Here is a 22,094-nt window from a genome sequence, read left to right on the forward strand (position 1 = left end):
AAAATTGACTTACAAATCTCAAATTAAAGGCTTTTTTTTTTTTTTACCAAAAAAGGCAAAACAGCTGTTGATATCTAGTATTGGCATTGTTATTTTTATGACAGATGACATTTATCACAATTGTAATCATGACAATTCATGAACAAGTGTCAAGGAACTCATTGACTGCATACGATGAATTCTTAGTTCTGGTATCTGACAGTGACACAGGTTCATTTTCCCATACAAGATGCATCTGAGACAGTGAGAGCTACAGGGATTCCAGGTCAGACTGAACTGATCTGATGCTATATTGATATTGAAAAATAGCCTTGGTCAGTGCCAGAGTTTAACTTGTAATGCTTTTACTGTATTCAAGCACACTATCATCACATGAAAGTGAATGTTCTTGATAAGGTTCAGAGGGCATTCACAGTGTGTGCACTTCTAAGATCCTACATGGTTGAAAGAGAAAATACACACTTTTATTTCTTATGTGGGAGTCATGTAATACACAGTTTAATTGGTTATCACACATACTTCTTTTTGTTGTAAATAATTTTCTTTGCTTGTGACCCTGTTGACTGTACAGGGTCACATCATGGCTGACCTTTTTGGATGGAAAGTAGAACATATTGTTCAAAGTGCTGATTCTGAATAGTGATGTCATTTCTTTGTCCATTGTGTTGGGAATGGACAGTGTAAGTGCATGATAGTTGACCAGCCCCTTTATTTTTTGTGAAAGTGAAATAGCCCAGGGTGCACATCAACATATAAACTGCAGCAAAACCTTTCAGATCGTGTTGCTTGTGGTTTTGTCTGTCTGTCTGTCTGTCTGTCTCTCTCTCTCTCTCTCTCTCTCTCTCTCTTAGAAAGTGATTTACTGTTAATTTCTTTGAGATGAACTGTGTTCTGATATACTGAGGGCTTACACATAGCTGTTTATATTCCTAGATCAGACCTGTACCCATATTCATCCATCATCAGATAGCATCAGATATATGCAGAAAGATATATCTGTAGCCACAAACCGGATATTTTCTTTGAGGAAGCAATCAAGGCCAGTAAGTAGTACATAATGTCCACTTTTCCATGCTCTCTGAGTGAAGGAAAGCATGAAGTGCAGCAAGCTCTTTGAATGAAATCAGCAGTACATTGCATTGATCCAGTTTCCTTTGCTCCTACCCTCTTCACCATGGTGATCCACTGGCCAGCCTTGCCCACAGCGCATCACACATACTTCTGCACAGCCCCCTGCAACCTGTATACACACAATGCAACACAGAATGGGGTAAGAGTGCACAGGGCACAGCGGTCGATGGCTAGTTCTGTCAGTAACTAGTTTGTCAACCTGGGAGGTGGTAATGGTCAACTACTGTGTCACTGCATGAGAAATCTTTTCATTTTTTCATATATATATATATATGTATATATATATATAATCATTCAAGTATTGGATACAAACACTAAAATGTTTTCCTTGGTTTCATTACCTTGAATCAAGGTCACAGTGAAATGGTCAGTTATCTCTATTATTTCTGTTTGAGCAGTTTCAGTTTCACATCAGAGTCAGTCCAAACAGATCCAAGAAATCATACACACTCTTGAAGGGGTACAGCAATCCAAGCTATAATAGGCAGCTGTGAAACTATAAGTTCAGAAAGCTCAATGACAGTTTCCAGCACTGTCTCCTTCACACACATCCACCCACCCACCCATCACCCTGTCCCACAAGGTCAACCTCTGTCATAGGCTGTATGACAGGAGAGTCCAGTCTTGTTGTGTAGGAGGAAGGTGGCAGAATGGTTAAGACGCTCAGCTGCCAATACAGAGAGTCCGTGAGGGTGTGGGTTCGAATCCCGCTCTCGCCCTTTCTCCTAAGTTTGACTGGAAAATCAAACTGAGCGTCTAGTCTTTCGGATGAGACGATAAACCGAGGTCCCGTGTGCAGCACGCACTTGGCGCACTGAAAAAGAACCCATGGCAACGAGAATGTTGTCCTCTGGCGAAATTACGTAAAATGAAATCCACTTTCATAGGTACACAAATATGTAAGCATGCACTCAAGGCCTGACTAAGCGCGTTGGGTTATGCTGCTGGTCAGGCATCTGCTCAACAGATGTGGTGTAGCGTGTATGGATTTGTCCGAACGCAGTGACGCCTCCTTGAGAAAGTGAAACTGAAACTGAAACTGTGTAGTCCCACACCCACATGAATGTCCATCACTGTATCCTTGTCCATGATAAAAATGCAGAAAATGGACATGGACCAGCTGTGATATGCACATTGTAGACTGAAAGTAGCACTGCACTGTTACATCCAACTTAATTGTGAAACTGAAAATCCTGTGCAAGATTGTAGTCTGAACCCTCGGTTCAAGGACTGGGCAGATCTGAAGAAAGTCCACAAGACTGGGCAGATCTGAAGAAAGTCCACAAAGTAAACAACCCCAGGAAATCTGTTTCTCCACATCTTCAGAATGTGTGACGTTGATATGATTGCCGACTTCATCAAAGTCCTTGAGAAAATCACCACAGACATTTCAATGTGGTAGTTCGCTTTGACCTTGTTACTTGGAAAAGTACAATGCCCATCCGTACCGAGCCTTTCCTTCGGTCACCATATGTTTACACATTAAATGAAATCTGATGATGGGAGTTGTCCTTGAGTAGGTTCAGAAAGGTAATGGGAGCAGCTAGATAGGGGTGGGATAGGGTTGAGCATGCAATGTGTGTGAGGGAGGGGGCGGAGGATCAGTACATGCCAACCATCAGTGCGGCTTCCCAAATGTTACACAGAATGAACAACGGAGGTGGTTTGTTCTTGCAGGGGGGAAATATAATGGCGACAGGTCTCCGTCCACAGCTGTTACGTTTCCTTGTGAGGTCAAGGTCAGACGTTTGCCCTGTGTGTGTGAGTGCGAGTGTGTGTGTGTGGTCACACCTACAGTAGCAAATGAGCTAGAAAAATGTAATTGATTTGGCACAGCATGATGTTTGGCTGTGTGGCTAGCAGCTTTGTTTGTTTTGTTTTTTTTAAGAATAAACAGGCCGGTAAAAGAACATGTGTCCATGGCAGAACCATATGTTAGTAGGATATATGTGAGAACAAGGAAGCTTTTCAGGCTGATATTCATGCAGAGCTGTAAATGAAGACTGTGTGCGCGCGCGCGCGTGTGTGTGTGTGTTGTCATTTTTACAGTGATGGAAGAGGTTTCGCTGCACACATGTCCTCTAACTGTATGATGTATAAATAGATATATTGTCCAAATACGTGTGTGTGTGTTGCTCTGTTCTCTGTCAAGGCCTCACTTGCACGTTTGCCTTTTGTGTAGGTCAGGCATCGATTTTTCACACACACATGCACACACACACACACACACAAACACACACACAGAGGGTCAGCAGTGATCTCAAATGTGTGGCAAAAAGAGGAGTGACATCCGTGTATGTCACAAGTGATTGTCATTTTTTTTCTCTTTAATTAGATATATCTTAATGCATAAAGATACGGTCTCGCCAATCACAGGCCTGCCTCCTGATGAACTTGATGAGCTGAATAAAAATTGGGGGGGGGGGGGGGGGGGCGAATCGATCACTGAGAGAGACCCAGTCTGACCTGCAGTCAGTTGGGAAGTGGTGGTGATGGTCGCGGAGGTAGGGAAGGGGGGATCTTCAATGACAGCTCCAGTCAAGGACAGGAGCGGGGGGGGGGGGGGGGGGGGTTGCAAGCCCGTCGGGGTTTTGGGAGGAAGGGGGAGAAGAGGGTGTGCGTGTGTGTCGACTGACCCGGAATTGACGTCAGAGCCGTTTTATTGACAAGTTGTCCCGTTCGCGCTGATGATCAGCGGTTGAGCGAGTCGGGACAGGTATAGTACGGCTGTCACACTGACATACTGACCCACTTTGGCGTCCTTCCTACCCTCTCCCCCTTCCCTCGATCTCTCTTTCAATTCAGCCAGGGGAGAAGGGGGTTGTGTTTGTGGATCTCTCTTTACACCTCCCTTCTTTCCTCCCCCCTCCACCCCTCCCTTCTTTATCCTCTTACCAGGTTGTTGGCTTGTGCCACTGTTTGCCAAGTCGGGTGGGGGTGAAGTGGGGTAGGGGCGGGGCGGGGAGGGGGGGAGGAGAGTAAAAAGGGGTAGTGGTGGTGGGGTTGGATGGGGGTGGGGTGGAGTCCCTCTCCACACAGAGTGATGACGTCTTTACTTGCTTTGAAGAGCGGGCGGCGGTGTCTGAGTGCATGCGCATTCAGTGTCAGTATGTTTGCGGGATTAGTAAACGTGTGATGACGAATGGAACCGCATTTTAATTCCCGTCAGTCATTCGCTTGTGCATTGGAGCGTGCGTGTGCGCGTACATACGCACACTCCCCCTTCTCCACCTACCCTTAACACGTACAAACACTGCACTTTTTTGTTCATGCCCGTCTTAGTCTGGTTGTTCCTTGGCCGACTTCTTGCTTGCCTTGGCGTGCGTTTGTTTCGTGGTTATGGTGGTGGTGTCGTTTTGGGCGTTTCCAGAGCCGCCATGGTTCGTGGGCTTTCAGTTACGCTCTGTCTCTTTCTCTTTGTTTCTTTCAACACCACTGATTGTTCGATATATTTATATTTGTACAATTGAAAAACCCAACCCGTTTGTGTGTGTGTGTTATTAAGGGCAGACTATTTGAAATAACCCTTTTACCGGAAGCATGCTTATTTTATTTATTTTAGCATTAAAGTATGAAATCGTGCGTTTGAATAACAATATCTTAAAGTGCCAACGGATGTGCGACAGTTAACAGTTATACAGACGTGCAGTATGGCTTGCATTTCTCCAAACCTCACTCTTGGAAAGAAGTAGAAGGAAAAGGAAATACAAGGATTTGGTGTATCAAGTCCCGAACCTCCCATTGTACACATTATTATATGAATCATCGTACAAGCGTCTCCTCAGTGTTTATTTTCAGATTACTTTATTTTTCATATTTCAATGACGGTGTGTTCAGACGTCTGATACACCGCGGCAACGGCGAGAAAGAAGCTGACAGGAAAAAAAATAAAATTCGACAGCGCGGGTCATCCCTGTCTGTGTGTCTGTGTTATACAGGTCAGTATGGCCATTTCTCTGCTGTACGCAATTGAGCGTCGGTCAGACCAGGAACACTAAGAACGACGGTACCTCCCAGCCCATATACTGATGAAATCCAGGAAAGGTTCTGTATGTCTTTCCGGAAGCTTTGCACGTTCGCTTTCTGGTCAGTTTTCGCACTGCCGTTTTGTTCATGGCCGAAAACGGGGGAGAAGACATGAGCAGATGAACACAACGTGGTCGATGTCACCTGAAAGACCAGTTACCGCCCCCCCCCCCCCCCCCCCCCAAGCCCCCAACCCCCACACCTCTTTGTTCATGTTTAATCGTCATGGGTAACGGAAATGACAGTGGGTTAACTTCTGCAGCGTACCCGGCGAAAGGATGGTCTGTTGTTGACCTGCTCTGGAGTTGGATTTGCATTCTGCTGCGCATGTATTGGACATGAAATAACTTTTTTTTTTTTTTTTTTTTTTTTTTTTTTGGTGGTGGTGGTAGTGTGTGTGTGTGTGTGTGTTTCATGTGTGCGGGATACTGCTCTCTGTATTGTGTTGATTTGCCTGCATAGTGTTAAGAATGTTTAAGGAAGGAATGGAAGTAAACCAGGTAAAGGTTAAGAGCACCCTCAGAGACTTTGCAGATTTTATCACCTGTAATGATCTCGAACAGAAACTTTGGCAACCTATTTCTCTCTCGCCCCCCACCCCTACCCCCCCTCCCCTCTCTCTCTCTCTCTCTCTCTCTCTCTCTCTCTCTCTCTCTCTCTCTCTCACACACACACACACACACACACACCACACACACACACACACACACACACACACACACACACACACACACACACACGCAGCGAATTATTTATAGACCCTTTGTTGTATGTTTATCAGCGACTATTCATGTACACAGCAGGTTATTTTAAGAATGGTCTTAAAACCCACGTCTTTCCGATGTGCCGCCCCTCACCCCCGTACCCCCTTTGGACTGAGGATAAGACGAGAAAAAAGATCGATAGCCAGGTTTATCACCCTTTCTTAGGATTGTCGGCAAAAGCAATCAATTCTTTTCAGAAGCCGTATAGTTACCAGATATAATTACCACGACCTTGATGTCCGTTTCATAACTTGCATGAATTATGTGTATCTTCTGATTAAAATGGGTGGTCGAATTATGCCGCGCGATCTTTATTTGCCTTGTGTAAGGCTTTATTGATAAGCACTGAATAGCAAGTATTTCTGCTCGTGTGGGTGTGAACAGTGCAAAGTGAATGTGCTTGTGAGCGTATCTGTATGTGTTCATTTACTGTTTTTCCTTATGTAACGCTACAGTTGCATTGCCTGCAACCAGGCTGTCCTTCAGAAAGGTTGATATTAGTGTATACATCGGTGTTAACCTTCAAAGCTGAGGCTTGTTTTCATTTTCTTGTTCTTTTCCTTTTTTTCTGAAGAATATGATAATTTCTCTATATATAGCCCATATTTTTGTCTGTTCGTATTATTGTCCCCCTTGCCAAAATGTTACTTTTGTCAATTTAAAAAAATAATGTTTTGAGTACTCTCCCTGTCTCTGTCTGTCTGTGTGTGTGTGTGTGTGTGTGTCTCTCTCTCTCTCTCACACACACACACACACACACACACACACACACACACACACACACACAAATATAAACAATAATGAAATTACTGGTGTTCTCATGGTCGATTTTATGAAGGCATTCGATGTGATAGACTGCACTCTTCTTTTGAAAAAACTAACATTATATGGCTTTTTCTGGAAATACACCTGAACTCATATCTTCATTTCTATCAGACAGAAGACAAATTGTATCTATTAATGAATCTCAATCCTCTTTACAGTCTATCTATTATGGAGTTCCTCAAGGTTCAATTCTTGGTCCAATGTTATTTTCTGTTTATATATATATGATTTACCTCTGTTTATTAATGCATTATGTGAGATGTTTGCAGACGATACAACAATACATACAAATCACACTGCATCCCAAAAAAATGAAATGTCTCATACTCACCACCAGACAGAAACGCCAAAACTTTCACACAACCTTCCACCCCTTTCCATAAATGGTCAACCAATAGAAGAAGTTGATAATCATAAAATTCTTGGAGTCACCATTGATAACAACTTATCTTGGTCCAGTCATATTATGTCATTATGCAAAACTCTATCCAAAAAGATTTATCAGCTTTCCAGAATTAAACACTTTCTTGATTTCATTGTCGAAAATTATTCTTTTTTGCTTATATTGAATCACATATAAACTATGCGTCAACACTCTGGGATTCAGCTAGCGATAATATACTGAAACCTTGACGAAGTCTGCATAGACGAGCTCTTAAATTAATCCTTCTGAAATCTTCATTACTGACTGCTGACGAATGCAGACATTTAGATAGTCTTCCCCTAAAGCTTAAACTTGAATACAACAAAGTACTTTGGGGGGGAGGGGCGGTTGTTTGTTTCTTTTGTTTTTTGGAGGGGGTGGGGGGAGGATCGACATTTTTCCTTCATAACATGATGTTTGTATCAGGATTATGTGCATGTTTAAATGTGAATGTCATGTCCTTTTTTCTACATCTCTTTGTTACTTTGTGGATGTTTGGATTCATTTTCATTTTCCATTTTCCCTGAGTGCTGGATGAAAAAAAGCACATGTATGCTTATTCCACTTCCCTCAATTAAAAAAAAAAAAAAAAAAACTTCGTTCGTTCGTTCGTTCTCTCTCTGTCACTCTTTGTCTCTCTGTCACTCCTATCCCTCTTTCGCTCCACCTTCCCTCAGCGCTCTCTCTCTCTCTCTCGCTCTGTATGTGTATATGTCATTTTTCCTCTTCTCTTTGCTATGCTCTCCCCCATCCCTCTGTCCCACCCCCATCTCCTCCTCCCCCCTCTCCCCTGCCCCCTTCGTCCTCTGCTTCCCGCTATTCCTCACTCCCTCCCTCCTTCGCGTCCTCTTTGTTGCCACCGCCGTCATAACGCCCGTGGAAGGCAGCGTTTTGCCAGTTGTTATCACTGATGTTTTTCTCCACGCTGAAATTGAATCGGATTGATTGGCATACCGGATCGAGTCGGTTGACATTTGGAGTGTCGCTTGTAGGTATCTGTAACTTGCGAAAGGTCAGGCGTTGCTCTTTGTGTGTGCATGTGTGTGCGTGCGCGCGCTGGCGCGCGCGTGTGTGTATATATGTTTGCCTCTGTGTGTGTGCGCATCTGTATTTGTATTTCTCTTTTTTTTTAATCACAACATATTTCTCTGTGTGAAATTCGGGCTGCTCTCCACAGGGAGAACGCGTCGCTACACTACAGCGCCACCCGTTTGTTTTTTTGTTTGTTTTTTCCTATCGAAGTGAATTTTTCTACAGAGTTTTGCCAGAAACAACCCTTTTGTTGCCGTGGGTTCTTTTACGTGCGCTAAGTGCGTGCTGCACACGGGACCTCGGTTTATCGTCTCATCTGAATGACTAGCGTCCAGACCACCGTTCAAGGTCTAGTGGAGGGGGAGAAGATATCGGCGGCTGAGCCGTGATTCGAACCAGCGCGCTCAGATTCTCTCGCTTCCTTGGCAGACGCGTTACCTCTCTCCACTGTGTGTGTGTGTGTGTGTGTGCATCTGTGTGTGTGTGTGTGCCTTTCTCTCTCTCTCTCTCTCTCTCTCTCTCTCTCTCTCTCTCTCTCTCTCTCTCTCTTCTTTTCTCTGTATCGCTGTCTATTTGTCATTTTCACTCCCCCCCCCTTCCCCCCTCCCCTTTTCTGTCCCCAACTTTCCCGCTTGCTGTCTTTTTATTTCCCTCCCCAGTCTTCTATCTCCATCTAATGTGTGTGTGTGTGTGTGTGTTCCTTTCTCCTGTCCCTTCTCTCTCAGCCTTGTATCTGTGTGAGTGAGTGAATATGTGCGTGCGCGTGTATGTGTGTGTGTGTGTGTGTGTGTGACATGCCAGTTCGTGCACCTCCTGAATTTTTACATAGGCGTGGGGGTATTGAATCGCCATACTCCCCCTCCACGCCTTCCCCCGTAAGGAAATAAAATCGGTCCTCTTGAAATTAGCTTGTAGGTAGGTGTTCTTCCCACGTGTTCGCGCGCGCAGCTTTACCTGGCTTGCTGGATGGATTGGCTTGTTTTACTGAGCTATTTTTGCGTGGAACGTGGTTGTCATGGCATGCTGGTGATGCCTGTTGCGGCATGATTTTTTTTTGGGGGGGGGGGGGGGGGGGGGGGGGGGGGATGATGCGTTGAAAGATTTAGGATACGCGAGGATTGAGTGGGATTGGTTCAAGCATTTCTTACTTGCCTTGGGACCAAGGTTCGTTTTGGGATTTTTTTGTTGTGTGGAAGGGGGGGGGGGGGGGCAGGTTTTGTTTGTTTTTATGGTTCTTTTATGTTGTCACTGTTTTGTTTGATCTTACTTTTGTCTTATTTCCATTATGTATTCATTCCTTTTTCTTTTCTTTTTCTTTTTGTTATTGTTGTTGTCTTTTATATAGTTTCTTTCCCACCCACGTCTTTTTTTTTTTCTTTTCTTTTTTTTTTCTTCTTTTTATAAAGATATGACGCATTCCTCTTTATGAGTTTCGTGAGCCTTAATGGTCTCAGAAAGTGATCTTTTGGCTTTCTCTCTCTGTCTCTGCCTCTTTGCCTTTCTCTCGCTCTCGCTCCTAGTCTCTTTCTTGTCTCTCTTTTTCTCCTACCCTCCTTCCTCTCCCTTTGACTCACATACACATACATAAACGCACTCACACACACACACACTATCGGGGTCCCTTTTCCTTATTCCATCCGTCATCTCTTATCCCACAGAACGCTAACCAGGAAGATAAGCATTGACATCACCCCCAGTAGCCATCCCGACCCCCCGCCCTCCAGCCTCACTGCCACTCCCCCCTCCCCACTCCCACTCCCCCCTGCTCTCTCTCACCTCGGATCTGTTCCGCTTGTCATCAAATCAGCTTTCCTCTTTTTGTCTCGTTCACACTACCGCCCCCTAATACCAACACCACCCACACCCTTACGACTCTTCCTAATCTAAAGGTTAAACTAAGAGTGCAAGATGAAATGACTGGAGGGGTGGGGGTGGGGAAACAGGGAGAGGGGGGAGGGAGGGGGTGCAGCAAGAACGGAAAAAACTGTCGGTTCGTTGCTTTTTTTTTGCTTTTTTTTTTTTTTACCCACCCTTCATATAGCCAGATTACCAATCCGGCACCACTTGCGTGGGATTTCACCGCGTGGGTGTGTTCTGTCTCTGTCTCTCTCGCTCTGATCCGATAGAAAATGAATCGAACTCTCTCTCTCTCTCTCTCTCTCTCTCTCTCTCTCTCTCTCTCTGTGCCATTTTAACCCGCGCACGCGTACATACTTTATACATACATAATTAAATTATATGCATGCATGCATATATATTTGTTCACACACACACACGCGCGCGCACGCACGCACACGCGTGCGCGCACACACACACATACATACATATATACATACATACAGATATATATATATACATACGTACGTACGTACGTACATACATACATACATACATATGAATGGAACAAATTGGACAGTATGACGGGTTTGTTTTTTTCCCGTGACTTAGCTGCTGTGTTTTGTCCGGTTACGTTGAGATATTACACTGAGCTAAGGCCTTGCGGGAGGGTCTAAGGGGGGGGGGGGGGGGGGGGGGAAGAAGGGAAAGAAAAAGGGAAAAGAAAAAAATAATTTCGGAAAATTTTTTGGCCATTTGGTGAGTGTTTGTTCGATCAGCATTGAAGAAAGAAAAAGAAGAAACGACGCTGAGGTTTATCTCTCCTCTGTCTGTCTGTGTCTGTCTGTCTGTCTGTCTCTCTCTCTCTCTCTCTCTCTCTCTCTCTCTCTCTCTCTCTCTCTCTCTCTCTCTCTCTCCCTCCCTCCCTCCCCCCCTCATTTAAATTTCGGGATATCGTGACATCTTAAGATGCTGTACTTTATTGCAGCGTTTATGTTGTTGTTTTGTTGTTTTTTGGGGAGGGGTGACAAAAATAACCACACGATCTCACTGTGTGTGTGTGTGTTGGATGGGGAGGGGGGGGGGCAGATTGCTGGTCAGGTCAGGATTTATTTTTAAACTGCTGAGAGGGTTGTTGAAGAAGAGCAGTTTTTGTTTTACATTTCATCTGTACTCGCGCGCGCCGCGCGTGCCTGTTACTATTTTCAGGTTGGCTTGGGGGCCGAATTTAGACCCACCGTCCAGAAATTAAAAAAAAAAAAAAAAAGCGCGTCACCCATTGTTACGACCTTCTGACGGTCATCCCGTTTTTCTTTTCTCGTTTTTTAAGACACCATCACTGCACCTTCCAAGCAGGGAGCAAAGCACTTTTGAGCACTACCTTCTTCTCTTATCTCCGAAGACTCCGTCGCTTCATCCTCCGCAAAGCTTTGAGATTCCAAATATAGTCGTATGATGATGATATTGTCGAGAACTGGGGGCGGGTGTGCTTTTTGAGTTTCGAGGATTGATGGTGAGTGGGGATAGGAGGGAAAGGTTTTGGAGGAGGAGTCCGGAGGATGGGGCTGTTGAAGAGAGAACAGGGCAAAAGTGTTAGCCTCACTCTGTGTGTGTGTGTGTCTTTCTCTTTCTCTCTTTCTCTCTCGTCTGTATTTTGTTCTTGTTCTTCGGAACATGAGAAGGATAAAATGAATTGGTGATACCCGGCTGTGTGTATTATGCATGAATGTCTACAGCAGAGTCATATGTCCCTGGTTTCTGTCACTAATTCAGGGCTTTTATTGGCGATGTCGGTGACGTCTATCACTGGTTCAAGTCAATTCATCGGAAAGCTTCAGAAAAGTTTGTGTGTATTTCAAGTCTTTTTATTTGAGAGATGTCAGTAACGTATGTCAGTCCGTCAGTTTTCCCCCATTGGAATGATGTCAGTAACGTTTGTCTAAAAAAAAGAAATCAGTCTTTTCGTTGGAGAGATGTCACTGACGTCTAAGATTAGTCGACGTCCTTTCAGTCCGTTGCTGTCGGCTTGGGGGCAGCAGTACAAATAATGTGAAATTTGGGGTTTGAATTTGTAGTATCCCTAAGAATCGTCTTTCACGCCTATCCTTTTTGCGTGATATTTTTTCCAGTGTCACTGTTATGTGTGTCCTTGTGTCGCACGAGGTATGGGGAAGGGGTGGAAGAAACACAGCTTGAACATTTCTTCCCCCACCCCCCACCCCTTCCGTTCGTCCTTGTGGAGTTGCAAAAGTGCCGTTATCCGGTTTCCAGCGTGGCCAGATATTTCGATTTTGTTAGACGTTCTTTTTAGGTGTTCTCCGTAAATAGCAGCGACATTTGACCTGATATTTGTCGCTTCTTCCTTGCCATTCTCCTGTTTCCCACCCACATTTACACCCACAAACAGTAAATGGTTAAACAGAGGACAGGAGGAGGAGGGAAAAAAGGTTGGGTTTTTGTTGTTGTTGTTTTTCCTACGTTAATCAGTTTTGAGTTCGCATAAATGGCAGCTGCGCTTAGTAATGATATCCATGCTTGTACAGCACACACACACACACACACACACACACACACAATGCGCAGGTTTAAATGCATCTTATTCACACTTCCACCTCCTGCCACTTAATTTCTTCCTTCTCCCCACCTCCATTCTCTCTGCCAATCCCCCGGACTCCTCTCCCTCCCCCGCCCCCCCCCCCCCCCCCCCCCCCCCCCACCCTCCCCCCTACTCTTTTTTTTTTTCCCCCCCCCCTTTTTTTCCTTCTTCGTCTACTATCTTTAGAGTGAAGGGAAGTAAAATCGAAGAAAACGCAATGGGATGTTAAGCTCAACACAGGCAAGGACGGCGTGAGGGTGTCTCTAAAGAGCTGATCATTTTGTTCCGTGTTGGTCATTGGGAAGGCCGAGGAGGAGGTTGTGGGAGAGGTAATGACGTAGCAATGATGAGGCACACACAACGCGATGACCACGCCGGACACTGCAGGCAGGGGAAGTTCACACTGTGTATTGTCTCGGGCAGCGCTTGCTCCCAGCTTTGAGTGCCACCCTTCCTCGCCACCTTCCCATTTCCTGTCCTCCGGGCGGGGTCGGCCCCAAGCAGTATAAGGCTGATGTCGGGGTTGTTCCCCCTCCCCGACCCTGACTTCCTTTCACGCCACCACCATGTGTGTTGTGTGTGTGTGGAGGGGGGGGGGGGGGGGTCCTGGACATTCTAATCTTCGTGGCAACGAAATGGCCGATTTTTGTGCCGAGGAAGCGGCATCGAACATTTCAGTTTCAATCAATCACAATATTCCTATTTCTGTTTCTGAAGCCTGTACTATTCTTTCAACATGTATCTGGAATTTCAGACAGAAACAGTTCTTAGAAAACTCAAAAAAGCTCTGGTGGGATCTCTCTCCTCCAGCAAGAAAAGGCACTAACCCCCCAGGATCAATTTCCACAAGAAACTTGACACACAGGCTAAGAACTAATGCATGGTTATGCAGATTTTTGAAACCGTCACCACTGTGTATTTGTGGTAAGACCCTTGACATCCCACATTTTTTGCTCGAATGTCCAGATACACATTTACATTTCAAACCCCTTCATGATATGATTACACCCTTTAATCTTCCATTAGACATGTCCAGCGTTTTTCACCCTAGCAAAGAAAATGGTTGGTCTCTGACAAAAACCGCAGTTGACCTAATTAAAAGCCATCCATTTGGTCGGTTTTTCTAATTTGTTTCATCCCCCTTCTGCCGCAGAGGTTCCCCTCTGTTTTATTTAATCCAAAGTAGTGTTTCGTTTTGGGTGATAGCGTCAGATTTACTTGTAGAGCAAAGTTCCCATTATTCTAATTAGTGGAACTGTTCGACTCTAACATGTAATATGTCGTCTTGATTACATTACGAAACCTTAATTTAATGAGAAAGAGTGAGAGTGTGTGTGTGAGTGAGTGGGCAGGAGAATGAGGTAGGGGAATTATAATGGGCGTTTGTGTGCATGCATGGATGTATGTAGAGAGAGGGTGGGGGAGAAACGTATGTATGTGTGTGCGTTAGAATATTTTTTGGAGATAATGATATTAATGAAATTTGGTACCTTGATTTGTTAAATATGTTTGGTTTTTTTGTTTTGTTTTGTTTTTTAATCATACCTTCCTCAAATCAGAATTTCCTTGTGTTGCTCAGTTAATATTTTATTCAAATTGTTGCGAAAATGTCAGTACAACAAACAGTTAATCTGACAATAAATGGTTTCAGTCAGTCAGTGTGTGTGTGTGAACCCAGAACTCGGAACTCATTTAATCGTCGTAAAACCCATCAGAGGAATTTTTGACACTTAAACTTAACGCAATGAACAAATAAAAGCAATAAGTTGTGAGCACATGCAGGATCTTCCACAAGACATAGTTTTGGATTGCGAACTTTATGTGTGTGTGTGTACGTGCGCGCGCGCGCGTGTGTGGGTTTGTGTGTAAGAGGGGATGGTGAGAAGTCGGTGGAAGAGAGCCATCAAGGACGGCATCCTTTCACGTGATCATTGATGTGGCTGTGAAGGGAGGGGATGGGGACTTTAGGGGTTGGGAGGTTACATCAAGGAGGTGGTATGCTGGCCCGGAAGGGGTCGAATTACTCAACCGCGCTGATCGAACCTGTCCCGTTCGTGTTGCCTTCACCAGATGACGTGACGTTGGTCTCCCTGTCTGCACGAGCTAACTGTAAGGGGTTGCTCAGCCGACCGGTTGGACACGGATTGGGGTTGAAGTGGTCGGGAAGTTCTGTCACCAATGCATCAGCAAGGTTTCTTGTTTACATCTCTTTTCGATTTAACTCATTAAGTCTCTTGACTGAACACTTACTCGCCGATCGAGTTGGGAGTTTGTTGGGTAGACAGTCTGTAAATTTATTTTTGTTAGTTTGTTTTGTTTGTTTCCTTCAGCATAAAGACCAAGATGACTAGTACTAGTGAATTGCATAAACACGCTAAGTGTTAAATATTATAAAGATGTACAGAAAAGCTTCCTGTCTGAAAACCTTTGAGATATTCATGGCTACATAGTTGACACGGATTGGACAGGCTATGGTAGAACTCTTCTCCATCACTACACAACTCGCTCGAGATTAGACAATGGTTATGTTGTATATAATTATGGGTCTGCAAGACCTCATCTACGAACCTATTCACATTTGCTTATGGGGCATCCATGGCACTCCTTTATATAGTCTGAATGCAGGAGTTCAAGAACTGAACTCTGCGTGAGGGGGGTGGGGGGGACAAACAAACAAAAAACCGCTGTCTTGAAACCGACTCGGACCTGTTACAATCAAGGGTATTGTGTATTCTAAATTGTTATGTGCGTTCTAAATTGTTGAACTGTTCGTGTTAAAACTTGTTCAGCAAACAGCAACGGTTTAACAACTTAAAACGCGCATGACAATTTCGAACACATGTAACAGTTTAGAACCCACAGTACTCGGGATTGCAACAGGTCAGATTCCGTTCCAAGACCGCGTTTTTTGTTGTTGTTGTTTGTGTGTGCAATTAAGTTTTAACACAATCTACCAATACAACAGTTGACAGCAGAATTACTTCTAACTTGATAGCATTTTCTGAACATCCAATATTATACGTGCATGATACGTGGATTGGTTGATAGACTATACATTGTAAGCTTGGTAACAGTGGAGGAGACAAGTCTATTGGTGGCAGTCTTTGAAAAATACGTACGAATGCTAGCATTTTTCTGAATTTCGAGAAAAGCTGCACGGCAGGTGGAGCTAATGTGTTGCGGCATAGACAATTCTTGATCTAGATGTACACCAAGGTGCTCGACAAAAGGTTTGAAGCAAACTCTGTCACCCCCAATGTCGGCGAACTAGCTGTCCACTAAACTAAGGTGTGGCGTGGAATGATCTCAGCCTTGTCTGTGTTATTTCAATTCGTTGCTGCTCATTCAAGCCAGCTCGTGATCAATACAATTTTGAATATAAAATAAAGCATCAGGAAATTCCGTTGGACATGAACTTTCGGACAGCTCAGTGTCATCAGCGTACTTGTCGAAGTCACAAGCACAAGAATCTCTGAGAGGGGCTGAACGTACAAAGGAAAAGGCACGGGACCAACACTGAAACCTGGGGTACTCCATAAACAAGTGGACGGGGAGAAGACACAACACCATGGACAATGACAGGCTGTCCACGGCCAGTCAGGTAGGACCTGGACCAGCCATGGGCAGTACCATCAAACCGAAAGGATACTGGGGTCTCCCCATGAGGATGGCATGATCCAAAGTATCAAATGCCGCACCCTTCCTTTACATTCAGTTATATTTCTTTAAGTGTCGGTCGTTGCCTCTTTGCCATCACCTGTTCTTTTCTCTTTTTTTCCCTCGATGCCGTCTTTTTCTTCCTCCTCTTCACTGGGTGGATTTTTTTTTTTTCTTTTCTTTTTTTCTTTTTTCTTTTTTTTTTCCGCCAGCGCGCAGAACGGGTGGGTTGCGTAATGAAAGGTGTGTGTATTGATAGGGGAGTGGGGGACGTCAATAAGCCGCTGCCTTTGTCTGGTGGGAGCTCGAGGTGCAGGGTGTGTGTGTGTGTGTGTGTGTGTTGGAGTGACTGGGTGAGCTCGTTAGCAGCCCGTCACAAGTCTGTCGGCTGGGAGAAAGACTGACTGCACTGTGCACTACAACGTCATGTTGTCATCAAGCACCAGCAAACTTGCCATCATCGACTTTGCATGGTTTTTCCTTGTTTTGCCTGTGGCTTCTCTCTCTCTCTCTCTCTCTCTCTCTCTCTCTCTCTCTCTCATAATTTACAATGTGATGGGTGGGGGTAGGGGGGATGGGGGATAGTGAAGTGGGGGTGTGGTGATGGAGGTAAGTGCAGCAGGAAAGGAAAGAGTACGTGGGGGAAAGGGGGGGGTGGGTTTAAGGGGGGTGGGGGGGGGGACTGCGATGAGCTGGGATGATGTGGCCGCGTGATGATTAATGGAGGAGTGGGCGGGGGGGTTGACAGGGAGGTCGCAGGTTGGGGTGGGGTAGGGGTGGAAAAAGGTTGGCACAGTTGGAATAAGGTATTGTATCGTACTGTCACTGCGTAATGATTAGCTTTCATTGTGGGTGTTGTAGATATATAAATGTGTGTGTGAGGAGGTGTGTGTGTGTGAGGAGGTGGCGTGGGACAAGGGGTCCCCTGTGGCATTTGCCTGGCAGCGAGAGACAGTCAAGGAGACGTTGTTCTTCCACCACCTGGAGACTTAGCTGTGTCTTGAACTGGTTCCAGAGGACCCTGCCATGTGGGGGTGCTGTGAGAGATTGGTGTTTATGCGTGGATGTCAAGTGAGATAAGAAACAAAAAACAAACGAAACATAAACAAACATCAGAACGCCAATAATAACGACGAATGGTTCAAGACAAAACAAAACAAAAACAACAACCGATTCTTTGACATTTTTGTCACGTTGGAATGGTACGTAATGCACTGGTACGTGGGGGACCTGTCGTTGACTGTTGTTTGTGTGGTTGATACGCTATGTTGGGCAGGTGATGTGATGTGATGTGTCCTGGGCGGAGTTTGTGCTGCACCAGTTGGTTTTGAGTTGTGGTGATGGTTTCTCGAAGGCACGGCGAAGTGGTGTGTGTTTCCAGATTGTATGGACACTTTCGTGTGTGTTTTGTGTGTGTGTGTGTCGTCTGATAGCTTTTGGCACTCCCCCCCCCCCCCCTCTCTCTCTCTCTCTCTCTCTCTCTCTCTCTCTCTCTCTCACGCACTCTCTCGTCAAAATGTTTCTCTCTTTTTTTTTCTAGAGGCCAGGATGAAAAGAAGCCTAATGCGCTTATTCCATTTCCCTCTCTTGAAAAGTTGTGTGTGTGTGTGTGTTCTTCCCTACCGTCATTCCTGTCTGTTCTTTCTTTCTATCTTTTCTAATTAGAATTTTTAAAATGCAGTACATTGTCTGCTGGTTTTGCAGAGATTGTATCTCAATAATGCACATACGTTTGTTTTGTTTTTGTTTATTTTTATTTTGTTCTGTTTTTTAATAGATTTTATGCTGGCTTTGGAGAGATTGTGACTTTGCAATACAGTTTGTTTTGTTTTTATTTGGTTTCTTTCGCCGCTCCTCCTCCTCTCCCTCCTCTGTGTGTGTGTGTGTGTGTGAGACGTAGTTTTTACTTTGTTTTTCGAAAGCCGTTTTCTTTTTATACAGGGAGCTATAGAGCTGTACTATCTGAGTCCGGCACGTGCGTGGTGGCTGAATGGTGCGCACGCATAGCTCGAAGCTGTTTCTCGTCTCACTTTGTTGTCTCTCTCTCTCTGTGAGTGTGTTGGTGGAGAAGGGAATTGGGGTGGTGTCTTCATGGTGAACCTGACTCTTTGAACTCGACGTTCAAAGCAGACAGGGGATGGCCAGCATTATCGGATTCACCCAGCACCTCCCCAAGAAAACGACGCGTAAAAAGGTGACTTCAGGCGTCGGTTACCAGGGAGAAGGCTTTGAATGAACATGCCCTCGTGGCGCTGGGTTTGTGTGTGTGTGTGTGTTGGTCAGGATCGTATGCCATTGAACTGAGCTAAATCCCCGTACTTTCAGGAAGTGACCACCAGTGAAACGCGAAAATGTCTTGTCAGCTTTGAAGACTGTTGGGTCAGTGAGTTTGCTTTTGTTCTATGATTTAAAGACACGAAGAACAACACTGCGTTGGGGTCTCCTCCTCTTTTCTCTGTACGGATTTCATGACGGTTGAAGCCTTTTTAAAAGATAACGAGACTGATTAAAAAAAAATTAATTAAAAAAAAAGAGGACGAAACCTGTCTGATTAGAAGATAAAACTTTTGTGTGTGTGTGTAAAGTGTTATTTTAGCATCCTATATTTAGGAATCTATTTAACCAGCAGTTCTTGTGCATGAAAGAAACGATATTATCATTGGTATATGTTGTGACCCATTTTCAGTGGATTCCGACTCTTATTTTTGTATGTTATTAACTCAGTTTCGATGCGGATTCAGTCACAAAACTAACGAGCGTCCTAAATTATTGCATCTATTGGGTACATTTTCATGGTTTGTTGGAAGAAAAACGGAAAAGGCGGGTACATTCGTATTCGAGTCGTATTTTTATTGCAGCTGTCAAGGCCTTTTTTCCTTTGTGTGTGTGTGTGTGTGTGTGTGTGTGATTCTTGCTCATAAAGTATTTTTGTGTTTTAGTAGTTGTTTTGGGGTTGGTTTGTTTTTGTTTTTCAAAGTGGCCCTCACAAGGGGGGAAAAAATCCCAGTTCCTATGAGGGATTCGAACCTACCGACACTCGCTTCCTGGTCAGGCGCATTACTAGGTCACCGCTCCATATGCATGTTATTCGTTCAGAATACAACACAATGGGCAGATCCTGTCCTCATTCATAGCACTGTGGTGGAGTTGTGACAGGCAGGCTAGTCAGACTAGTTCGCTCATCATAACCAACCGATACTGTTACTGGTATGGCAGTCATCTTGTGCGAATGGCGTTGATGTTACTGGCGGACACGGGCTAGGTGCACGGACTTTTAGGACCATGGTTAGGTGTTAGGATCAGTTGCGAGTGTCGTTGGTAGAGTTGGGAGAGTAGAGTGTCCTGTTTTTTTTATTATCTTGTTAATAGGCGTCATAGGTGTTGACAGTTTGACACCCGGCATGAATGTGACAGGTTGTGCCAGGTGTCATGGCTGGACTGACACGGCCCAACTCGCTGCTTCAAATGGCCAGCTCCCTGCTGTGTTATGTTTCGCGGTCTTGGCCACAGTGGAGGGGATGTAGCTCGTGAAGTTAACGTAATAATTGATTGATTTGTTATTTGTATTTATGAATTAATTTATTTATTTATCCTATTAAAAAAATTTTAAGAACGGCATCCGCTAGCTTCCAATCATAGGACATAATTATGACGGACCTTTGTTGTGTTGCGTTTTCTCTCCCACTCTTTCTTGCCTTCCATCTCGCTCTCCCACCCCTCACTCTCCCTCTTACCGTTTTTGTTTCCCTTCCTCCCTCCTTCCCCTCTTCATCACCTTTATTTCGTCTCCGATCATGTCAAGATTCCCTGGTATGTCACCTGCACGACGCACGAACTCGTTATTTCTGTTTCGTATTCATAAACAAGTTGATGACAGCACCTGGGGCTGTTCGGAATAAAACACACACACACACACACACACACACACACACACACACACACACACACACACACACACACACACACCACGTCTTTGTGGGGGGTGAGGGGGGGTAGGGAGGGGGATGACAAGACAAGACAGACGGGCCCATGAACGGCAGATGATATTATTAATCCCGTTTTCCTGATCCGAGAGAGGGGCTGTGTGTGTATGTGTGTGTGTGTGGCCAGGGGGGAGGGCCTTGACCAGAGGACGTGTTTGTCTGACCTGACGAACAGTCCCGGATTGTACAGGACCACGAGGTTGGTGTTTTACTTTTTCAGTTTGTGTGGGATATTCAGCCAGCAGAGTGGTGGTGGAGACTCACCACGTCATACCGTTAGTGCTTTGAGATAACACAGACCACTGGCCGGACTTCCCTTAGGGCGGGGAGCTAGGGTAACGGGGTGGGGGTTGGGGGGGAGGTTGCAGTTAAAAATAGCTCCATCCCTTTTTGCTCCCACCCTGTCTAGGGAGGAACCTGCCGAGTAAAAACGGTTCGGGCCACGTCCTATACTTGTATCCCGAGGTCGGGCAGTTCCAGTCCCTTGGGCGCAACCCACATGACGTGTTTAGCATTAATGATGTGGTTTTGGTGTGGTGGGGGTTGGGTGCCAGACCTGAACCGACACCCCGACCACCCCACCCTTTGCCCTCCCCCCCTCCCCACATACACCTCCACACCTCTGCTTCACGCCTCCTCCCTCTCCTTCATCCTACCTCCCACCCTCACCCCGTCTTTGTTGGATGGTTGTATGCTTCTTGTCTGTGGATACCTATTATCTGAGAGGGTGGGGCGTATGTGTGACTGTGGAGTGGACGGAACTAATTGGGAATTTTTGTGTCAGTGATGCTTGTTTTCGTTGTTTTGTTTTGTTGTTTTACAATCACCTCCTCCTGTGTAGTCCCACGCTGTTCGTGTGTATGATTGTTTTCTTCTCAAAGATGGTGTGTATGTTTGTAAATGTGTTTCCACGTATACTTGCGTGCGTGTGTGTGTGTGCGTGCGCGCGTGCGTGCATGCACGAGCGCTTGTGCCAGAATAGTGATGAAAAATCATGTTAATAATCATGTAAACGGTACAACACGATTGTGGTTGCTGAGAGTTTTTAGATCCAGTTATCCTCAGTAATCCTCCATATATTAAGGAGTACTGATTCTCTCTTGTCTCTCTCTCTCTCTCTTTCTCACCTTGTGGGCGTCAGTGGAAAACCGTGTTGTTTAACAACATAAGTCGATCAATGCTCCACCATAATTAAGAAGTAGGTGGATAATTGCCCCAGGATACAAAGAATCAAGAAAGGGGGCGTAGTCATATTTGTGCATTGAACTGGGGGTGGCTTCAGCACCAACAAAACCTACTCGCTCGGCTTCATGCATGTACAGCCTCGTATGTGTGTCACTGGGGGCATTCATATGAACGAGCACATGATGCTCGTCATGTTCCCCACTCCCGTTTGGGATTCTTGGGGTTATTTCAGTATGAGTAGTGTCCCCACTTTCTGGAAACGATGTGCTAGAATTTTCCTCTTCTTTATTTCGCTCTCTTTTGTTTCTGGCTTTTTCTACTTGTCTATCATCTCTTCCATACTGTAGTTCGCGTTAATGAACTTTTTTTTGTTTGTTTGTTTGTTGTTGTTTTTTTGATAATTGGACACTCTTACCATGTTTTATTTATCTATCTCTCTTATCTTTTTTTTATTTTTTTTATCAGCGCCAGGTAAGTGTGAGGTGACCGTTGGAAGTTTCTTTGGTTTTGTGTGCCTGCTATTGCATATAATTTTGTGTACTATGAGGCATGTCGTAAATTATGCACATGATTGTGAATCTACTTGTGCCTTCTTCTTTTTTCTTCTCCCAACGGAATCAATATTTAGTTTTATG

General features: G+C 44.9%; 1 protein-coding gene across 3 annotated transcripts in view; it reads left to right on the top strand.

Annotated features, from left to right (window-relative positions):
- Positions 1 to 22,094, top strand: part of LOC143292763 (uncharacterized) — a 52,040-nt gene that overhangs the window by 4,946 nt on the left and 25,000 nt on the right. The window contains exon 3 of one of the 3 annotated variants that reach the window (XM_076603311.1): positions 2,809 to 2,870. The exons of 1 other annotated variant lie outside the window; for it this stretch is intronic. The gene's annotated coding sequence lies outside the window, so the exon portion shown is untranslated. Of the gene's footprint in view, positions 1 to 2,808; positions 2,871 to 20,419; positions 20,474 to 22,094 lie in introns of those variants that run through there. One more of the 3 variants, XM_076603313.1, reaches the window with a different exon arrangement.

Source organism: Babylonia areolata, chromosome 18 (assembly GCF_041734735.1).
Source record: "Babylonia areolata isolate BAREFJ2019XMU chromosome 18, ASM4173473v1, whole genome shotgun sequence".
Lineage (NCBI taxonomy): Eukaryota > Metazoa > Mollusca > Gastropoda > Neogastropoda > Buccinidae > Babylonia > Babylonia areolata.